The 9792-nt window shown below is 43.5% G+C and overlaps 1 long non-coding RNA gene across 1 annotated transcript; it reads right to left on the reverse strand.

Moving 5' to 3' along the window:
• Positions 1–5884: 5884 nt before the first annotated feature.
• LOC127595859 (uncharacterized) lies at positions 5885–9137 on the reverse strand. Its single transcript, XR_007961341.1, has 2 exons — positions 8673–9137; positions 5885–7596 (listed from the first exon to the last, which is right to left on the reverse strand). It is a non-coding gene; the product is annotated as an uncharacterized LOC127595859 (long non-coding RNA).
• Between the last annotated feature and the right edge of the window lie 655 nt (positions 9138–9792).

Here is a 9792-nt window from a genome sequence, read left to right on the forward strand (position 1 = left end):
TTAAAAATGCTGTCCCGCCGCCACTAGATCTGGACTGAGCAAGACCGACAGCTTTTTCCCCTCCTCGCAATTATGACTGGCACCCAAGAAGTGTTCGGTCCCACTAAAAAGACTCTCCGTATCTTATGCTTCTCAAAAGCACCACACCACTGCATGCCCACCTGAAACAGAACATCCCCAGGTTCTGGAAATGAGTGTGCTCTGCTGTTGCATGCTGGTTAAAGACACGGCTCACATCCCAATGTTGCTTGCCCACTACTAAAGATTGACAGAGCTCCATTTTTGTGACCTGCGAAGAGCACTGCAGGTGGGGCTGTCCTATTCCATCTCCAACTTGGGACAGAGAGCCCAGTGGCATTCACATCAAGGTCACTTATTTGCTGCATAAAAGTTCCCCATCGCGAAAAGATAGGCTCTGGCTTGTGTTTGGAACACATTCCCCTATAGATGACACTTTACATTTCAGGCGAACCACCAGGCTCTCAAAACCCTGTTGATAATGATATGTCATGTCACCAGAACTGCACTAAGAAGACACTGCAGCCTTACAATTTCACCACAGATTTCACAGCAGGCAGAGATGATGTGGGCAAGGATTTACTTTCCCAATCCTCTCCCAGCTCTGCACTGGACATCAACCAGGGCACATCCTCAAACAGCACATGACTCCTCAAGCTGTTCCTGAACCCCAGCTCAGCACTGTTCAGGACGGCTGTTAATTTTGTGTATATATATATATATATATATGTATATTAGAGCTGTCAGTTTAGCGTGTTTTTATTGGCATTAATTTAAATGAATTTTAACGGAATTAATTTTTTTCTCGCGAGATTAACGCGGCACACGTCACAAGTGGATGTTACGTTGCTCTATAAATACACCAGAAACAAAACAACAAACGCGCTGCAGAAGTCCACGCCCATGTCTGTTTTGCCAGCCACGGCAGCGCGAGACACCGAAAACGGATACTTAGAGTTTATGAATGGAAAGTTTACTTTTAAATAGTTGGCATATTGCTCCACTGACAAGACCAAAGTTATCTGTTTTTCTCTCTCTCTCTGTATCATACAGGTATACGATGTATGCCACTGACGCGATTGTTACTTGTTTGGAACTATTTTGTGTGGAAGGTTACAGTGTTCTGTCTCCATATAAATAGAGCAGGTGGAGCTTCTCTGTGTTCGTTTGACAGTGACAGTGCGCTACACTGGTAGCGACCTAGCGAAAGTAAAACGTCTCCAGTGTTGTCATCGAACCAAGTGTAGTCATTTGAAATGAGGTCTACACAAAACCGTAGATAGACTTCCACGCAAGAAGGACCAACACAATCAACATAGCCTGACTGTCTTAGGGGGAGTGAACCCCCCCCTTTCAGAATGGTTTGCCCCTGCAGCACGGGGGAAGTGCGTGTGCTTGTTTGTACGGCCGGCAGTTTCGAATACAGCGGCACGTAATGAACACTGGTGTCCGGTGTCTTGTTATTCTTCAACAAACATACAGAAACGGACTACTGTGTTGAAACCAAACTTGAGAAAAACGAAGTATGCAACCATGGTTTAAATCCACTATAGGGTGAGTACTAGTGTACCTTAGATGTGCACTTTATAATGTTATATTGCTCTGTTTTGATTTCATAAAAAAAGCTGTTAAAGCAGCTGTTGTGTGACAAAATATTTTTTTCACCGTTATTGATGGACAGTAATATTGTGTGAGAGATTATGTGTGAATAACCCACAAATGACTTCCACGCGGCTATGAAATGAAGACAAAAGACTGTTAGAAATAAATAATTCCCACTTCATTTTATTTGTAAATCCGTGCTTCTGATTGTGTTTAGGCCCGCAGAGAAGGCTTATAAGGCCCTGACAGAATGCCTCTTATTCATTTTGGAAGAGATATAATAAATCCAAAAGGAGTGTCAATATTGGTGGGCAGAACTGGAAACCAAATACAAATGCACTGAAATGCAAATGAAAAACAATCCAAGTTGCAGGTGAAAAAGAAAAAAAAGGACTTGCAGATTTTAAGTGACCACAGCACATATGCAGTCGGGAACACGGAAAGGAAGTCCGTCATCAGTCTCAGCAAATTGCAGGGAGGCGAGACATGGAGCCCTTCAAGTGCGTGCTGCAATCCTTTCTCAGCACACTGGCCCTGCTAATCCCCTCCATTCTACCACATCACTATGGAAACTGACTGGGTGTCTCACCCTTGCAGCCTATTCGTGCCACGCAGCACTGTCTGCCTTTGACGTGGACATTGTGCTGCAAAACTCAGCTTGGCACGTCTCCATATTGTCACAAACAGGAGGTTGCATGCTCTTTCAACATTTACAAATTTCGAACCCCAAAATGTTGCTCCTGCTACTTACCATGTTAAGTCTTTGCTACTCCTAGTCAAAAACGCAAAGGAATACGAGTCATGGTTTTAAAAGGTTTATCTTCTTCAAAGCTGAGTGAGCTGGTCCTCAACCTCATCAGTGAGACCACGACGCAATCCTTCCAGCACTGACAAGAATGGGAGAAGCATGTGGACAAAATTCACTAGCCAAGCTTGCAATCCAGAATTTTGAAATAAAGCTTTTACCTCTACTTCTTTAATCTACCCTTGACCACTTCTCCAAACCATCTTGGCCTGGAGCCCCACTGCTTGTTCATGACAAGCAGGTACTTCTTTTTTTCCCACACTTTGAATTCTGTGGCTTTTAATGTAATGCAATTTATTTGTGAATTTGTACTGACGGGCTTCAAGTCTTCAATGTATTTACCTATCGTCTCACATCTGAATAATGAAATTACCAAACGCATCACAGTGGACCAATGCAAATGACAGAGTCTGCCCCTATACTGAATATCAGCCATTTGACTCATGCGGGCTGCCTTAAATCCTGTGTGAGTAGTGGTACGGGGCTGTGTAGGAGCGACTACAAAGCTCATTGTGCATGGATGATCGAAAATAAGCATCTTGAGTTGAGTTTCATGAGCCCCCTCTGCAGTGCAACCCCCATTTCTCTGCTGTTTGTTTGGTGACCGACTCCCACCATTGCTGCTAACAGACAACCAGTGCTGATGACTAGCCGCAGAAGTCAGTATTTATGGCCATGGAATGACACCCCCTGCCTCTCCTGAACCCATAACAAGTAGCTTTTGCAAAGGCTGCACTGTCACTGACTATGTGCACTGCTGCATGATGAAGCTCGTTGGTGAATTGGCCTCGTATGACAATAAGAATGACTGGGAAAGGATCTCAGACACGACTGTAACTCGAGTCTACTGGTGCTTAAGGTAAATAAAAGTTTTATGAAATCCCTCTGTGTAACTGCTTTCTTTTTAAATGTCTAATGAGTGAGTTTGTCTCGGACTTCGTCCTTATTCCTCAGACGCAGCAAAAAATGCACATCAATTGATAAATTCCTGAGCCGGAGCTCAGTGGCTAAAAGTGTTGGCTTGGCGCCAACAGTTTGGGGATTTTAAAAAATGTTTCTGTATCGCACAAAAGAGATACAGTACATGTGTTGCTGTGTCTAAAAACATCAGCATGAAGATAAGCTCCTTTCAAGTGAGGTTTTCGAAAATTAAAAGTGTCACTTAGTTTTATTTAAAAATAAAATAAATTCAATTCACTGTGAAAGTAGAAGCCTTCTGGAGGTTTCCTGAGTCCAGTTTCATATTCTTATTTCAATTTTCTGGGATAATATCATGTGCACTATGTAATGAATAAATGATTTGCTGAATAAAAGCTGATCCAGGGTGTCCCCCGCCTACTGCCCGAAGACGGCTGGGATAGGCTCCAGCACCCCCCGCGACCCTAGTGAGGATTAAGCGGCTCCGAAAATGGATGGGATGGATGGATGGATGAATAAAAGATTCATGAGTCATTTGTTTTTACCAATTTTTACCATCCAGCAGTGCCACGATCAACACTATTGTAACATTTATGAGCACTAACGCTGCTGCTTGGCCAGATTCTGTCTCGGTTTGTCTCAGAGAAAAAAAAAGAACATCTGCAAGGACATATTTGACCAGCCATGACGTACCACTCTTGGGAAAATGTTCAACAAGAGAAATGGCTTTTTCAAAACAGTGCAATTGACAAACTCCATTCCATCAGATGTGAAACATTTTGTGTGGTGTTTCACTCAAATCTCAAAGGTCACTCAAATCTCAAAGTGCTTTCTTCACTTTAAAATCCGCTACCAATGTAATTTGCGCGATGTGTTTCAATTTGTTTCCATAAACAGATGTGTCCAGTATGCTCCATTAAATTCGTGCTCCCGCATGTGTGGTGGAAGCTAGCAGACGAATGGAAGGCATTTTGTTAGCATGATCGTTCATCGATATTTGTTTTTGTTAGCCTTGCTTTCTTGAACATGGTTGAAAACAGAATCAGGAGAGTTAAATGAATTCATAGACGGAGCTGTCATGGCTGTGCTCGGGAATACACTCCGAGCCAGCTCTGCTACGCTTTAGAATGTTGAGAAACTCAGAGCACCGTTGGACCGTGCTGAACACTTGTACTCTCAAAGCAGAGTTAGGGCACCAGATTTTAATTCCCAAACGCACGTTTAGTGTCAGGCTGCAACGGACACTGCCATTTTGCAATCTGTGGCAGTGACGTGAAATCTCGGATAACATTGTAAAAACAAAATTCCTGTCCCGCCAAGCCATTTAAATGGAAGAGGTGCTATGATGGTCAACCCATTGACACCCGACGGCAAACTGCTAATTCCAAACTTAACATACAATCACAGATTTGAATCTGGTTCACGCTGGTACTGGAGTGCCAAGGAAATGGACAATCAAACTGATGAGTAGAGCTGTGCAGATCAAACCGAATATCGATAGTTTCAGACAAAAGTGAGTGTTGGTATCGTATCGATACCAATGCCCTCGTATCAAATACGCTAATTAGTGCAACCGTAGCAAATCGAATCAAAATAAGCTAAGGGAAGAATCCAACAAGAAAGTTTAATTTGCAAAAAGCATGTCATTTCATAGGACAGGTGATTTAAAATACCATAACATGTTGGTACTGGTATTTATGATACTGATTCCAGTATTGACTTGGAATCACTTTATAGCTGAATCTCAGCAAAAATACTTTTGAGGATCTATAAATCAAATTACTCTGCCTCGAATCATTCTCAAATGGTAGGCTTTTATGAGCTTCTTAAATGAAAGCATTTCAAATCCATAGTGATAAAGAAAGACCACATTTTACTTTCCAGTAATTGATGACGAAAATGTGCATCGATTCATTGTCAATCAGAAGAATGTTTAATACGACCGGGGCATGTAAATTAACTCCAGGTGATGTCATGTCTGTGACAACCATTCTGTGTTGCAGGCCATGGTTCCCATTTTGTTCCGCGAGTGACGCTTTGAAGACGTGTTAGCGCACGCTGTCACTGTCAGGCACGACGCGCATGAGAACAAACCCAGAGGTTGTGAACGCGATTACACGCCCAACGGCGCGCTTGGCGGCCTACACGTATCCGTGTACATGAAGAGACGCCGCATGACCTTGTGTAACTAACCCCGTATATATCTGCGCTACGTATATGCACGCTTGCAGTGGAGACGCCCGCCGCAGCGTGCGAGCGCTCTGATGCAACACCTCCAACGTGTCCGTCCCTTTCAAATGAGACAGACGCATGAGCAAGAGATGAAATGACTTCGCGTCGTTGTTGGGAATGGCATCAGGAAACACTGACCTTTAGTAGGCTCCTTGAGGCCATGAAGTGAGTCACATGACGGGGGGATATTTACTGTGCCTCTCGTCACTGGCCCTGTCAAATCACGGCACACTTCAATGGAGCCTAGCTGGCCCAAGGCTGGACTTGGCTTACACAGATTGACGCAAAGGTGTTCTTTAGTTGTTGCTGTTGTTGTTGTTGTTGTTGTTGTTGCGTGTGTGTGTGTGTGTGTGTGTGTGTGTGTGTGTGTGTGCGTGTGTGTGTGTGTGTGTGTGTGTGTGAGTGTGTGTGTGAGTTTTTCATTTTTTATTTTATTTTAGACTGCACTCTGCGCAACCCGGCATGGCAGAGAAGAAGATGAGGGCATGAGGGGACGTGTGTATGTTTGTGACAGCTCGTGTAAGTGTTTGCACAGAGGAGCAGGCGAGTGACACAGAACCAATGAATTTCAGGCCGATTCATCTTGCGAACGAGCCCCTGGCATGCAGCCCCAGATTGGTCTGTGAATTGCAAATAATGAGACTTATCATGTCTGTATCTTGCATGGTCAAAATCCTTACTTTATTTTCTTTATTGCTAATACACTGTAAAAAAAACAACAACAGCCGACAACAACTGAAAAATATGTACTATAGAAATGTATGGAAACAGTGTTAGTACAACAAAGCAAGCAAGTTGTTTGCTCCAAAATGATTTGCTAAGTTACTTATATCTTAAAGTTGGTGGGACAACACTTCTGTACTTCTGTAAACTCTTCGTTCTTTGTTGCAAAATGCATGAAAGCCAATTTCCACAACTGCAAAACTGATAATGTTTCACTTAGTTGCCCAACTTAAAATTGAATCAGTTTGTTGCCTGAAAATGTTGAGTTCAGCCAACTTTTGATTTTTACAGTGATACTGATTTGCTTGTAAACGTCTGAGGCTGTCATCAAAACATCCAAGCAAAATTTTAGTAAGTCTCTTCAAGTTTCCTTTTCTTGTAAACCTGCTGTCACATTCGCTGTTTTAACAAGTATCTTTCAAAGACCTTTCTTAGGTTGAATGCAAATCAGTCCAGGACGGAAAATATTTAGAATCAGTTTTCCCATTGGGAATTATTTTGTTCATCCTAAAGATCAGGGGTGTCAAAATCCTTTTCGTGGCGGACCACATTGCCGTTTCCTTCAGAGGGCCGTTATGACAGTGAGCTCAAATAAATGTATGATTACCTCATACTACATATGTACCCATTTTCAACACCGCATAGTGTGTTTTGAAATCAGAGGCCACTAAAATCTGTTTATTCGATGATTGTTACTTGTATTTTGTGTGATTGCCGTAGACCTGAAAAGCAGGGAGGAGGACCAGGGTGGACTGAACAAAATACTGTATATGAACCAAAAACACTTGCAGGAGTACACTGGAGAAACAAACTCAAATACACGAACAAAGTCCTGAAGACCACATGAAACCAAAGTAACAGACAGCCCCAAAACAGAAACAAAATATGACAGGAACACACAACGATGACTGACAGAAGCCACGGAACTAAATACAAGCAATGTGACGAGACAACGACAAACACCTGCACAAGACACCGAAGGGTTGAGGGAGCTGATTGGTGAACACAAATCCCCGTATGAGTAGCGGACACTCCTTTGGGACGTGCTGAAGACATTTCGCTTTGTTAGCCAGTTAGTCTATTTCACTCGTCTGTAGTCTTCCGGTATTCCTCACGTCTTATCCTCTTGTTTTTCTCTGACCTTACTGTTACTTGTTAAAAACCCAACAAAGAGTAAAACATTCCTCCTTTGAAGTGGCCTGAAATGAGGCCGACTGAATAATGAGTAAAGTTGCATGACGACGATGCTTGCGCCAAGTTCCAATTGGATTTTCTTGACTAAATAAGAAAAGATGCCTCTCTTCAACTCTCAATTGACCTGGGGAAAAAAAAGGAAAAAAACGGGTCTGAAACCTGATATGTGAAGTTCACGAGTCCAAAACGTGAGGCCGCTTCTATCGACCTGCGCTCAGTAGATTGACTGTCAGTCAAATTGCAAGGCAGTTCGAGACTGCTGAAACTCTGTCACAATCCCTGAGGGACGGTAGATTCCATTTCATCGTGCTGCTCTTTGAGTGCACAGGCAGCAGGCAAAGACGCTGCAAATGTGTGTGCGTTTGCGTGCGCACATGTAAAAGGAGATTTTCACTAGCATAGGCAGGTTTTCTCGACCGTATTCACACAGGTTTAAAAGACCCTTGGTGTTCTCAGATTGCCTCCCTTGATGCATGTTACTGGCTGCTTTTCCTCATGACATCATGAAACAAAATTGTTTGGGATTGAAAGGGATAGTCCAGTCCAAATTTTCTCTACACTCGTATTGTTTCTGCAACCCCACTTATCTAAACGCGGCATTCCGATTAAGATTGCGTTTGTGGACTATATGTACTGGATTAGGGAGCGAAATGCAACCGTTTTTTCCGCTCAATTCATTTTCCACAAATTCAATATTCATCAGAATGCTGTGTTTAGACTTTTATAACAACAACATCAAAACAAACAAACATAATGTTCACGGCCTGCAGGATGGCCTCGTGAAACAAGAGAGGGGACTGTATCGGAACCAATGACAGCAATGTGTTTATTTCATCCAAATCAGCTCAAAGGGAAGCATCGCTACAGGCACCGCAGGGACACAGGGGAGCTTCTGCTTGTTTCCGCAAATGTGTGTTTATTCTCACACATGATCGTTGCATCGCTGCTGCATGCAGCTGGATCGTCAGCTCTAATCGCGACTCTCTGTTGCATTCTATTGCTTTGTTGGTTATTTGCTCTAAATTAGAAGCACGCATTTCTTCACGCCTGTAAGTGTGTGTGTGTGTGTGTGTGTGTGTGTGTGTGTGTGTGTGCGTGCGTGCGTGCGTGTGTGTGTGTGTGTGTGTGTGTGTGTGTGTGTGTGTGTGTGCGTGTGTGTGTATAAAAGAGCCACTATCACTGACCCTAACTGCTGTGACAAAGTTTTGGACGGTTTAAAAAAGTAGCCAGGCATCCATGGCAATCACGACTCATCACGTTACCCCATCCCATCCCATTCCATTGTGTTGCTCACAACCATCCTGTTTTGTCTGAAACAAAGCTCCAAGGTTTTCTCTCCACTGGTGATGTGATGCACCTTTGTTGCTGACTTGCAGAGATGATGATGATGATAATGGTGAAAAAGAGAATCTCATAATCAGTGTTAAAGTCAAATATAATGTGTCATAACAATTAATTAATTCTCATCATATACAACCCCAGTTGTATATACTGTATTCATGTAAAAATCTGAACATTCAGTGGTGCAGCACTTCACCTCAGATATGGTGTGAAGAAAAAAAGATCCTCTTTGTCCGGGCTCAAGAACAAGACCGCAATGTTTTCGAGTTTAGTGGTAGAGGGTTGCTCACACCTTGGTTGCGTAGTGGAGAGTGGAAAACATTTGACCACAGGAAGCTGCTGTGGTCGTGGCTTGTTCAATCTCAGATGCCAGGATCCAAAGCAAAGCCCCCCGAACCCATCCTTCATCCTGAACAACGCTCAGTATCTCTCAATTTCTGTTAACCTCCGGCTTGTGAAGCACATTTGCGGACCTGGCTTTGCTACAAAGTCACAGCCCGCCTGGTCAGAAGCTGCTGGCGGTCTGCTTGTCAGCGAGAGGCGGCTGAAAACGAAATGGAAATAAAATAGAAAGGACATTAAGAAAGAACAGAGGAAGAACGAGAGTGGGAGAGGCGCAGTCTCTTTCTTCCCTTTCAGCAATCAAGGAGGTGGTGACACAGGGGGTAAGAAGGAGGAGGAGGAAGGAGGAGGAAGCGTAAGACCTCTGCTTGGAGCTCAGCTGCATGTCAGACCTGATCATTATGTCACAAGATTGTTTCAATTGGGCTGTATGCTGTTTTATAGCAGTCGATGTTGACAATTGGCGGGCGGCTGATTGAGTGCTGCCTGCATCCGACATGCTGATGAATCTCGGAGATGTTTCTTCACTCGTTCGTGGCCAAATGTCTGTCTGATAGGTGCATTGTGGCAGCGGAGCTGCGCCTGCACATGTGCATGCTTATGCAACTTGCACATGA

The sequence above is a fragment of the Hippocampus zosterae genome, chromosome 2 (genome assembly GCF_025434085.1).
Source record: "Hippocampus zosterae strain Florida chromosome 2, ASM2543408v3, whole genome shotgun sequence".
Classification (NCBI taxonomy): Eukaryota; Metazoa; Chordata; class Actinopteri; order Syngnathiformes; family Syngnathidae; genus Hippocampus; species Hippocampus zosterae.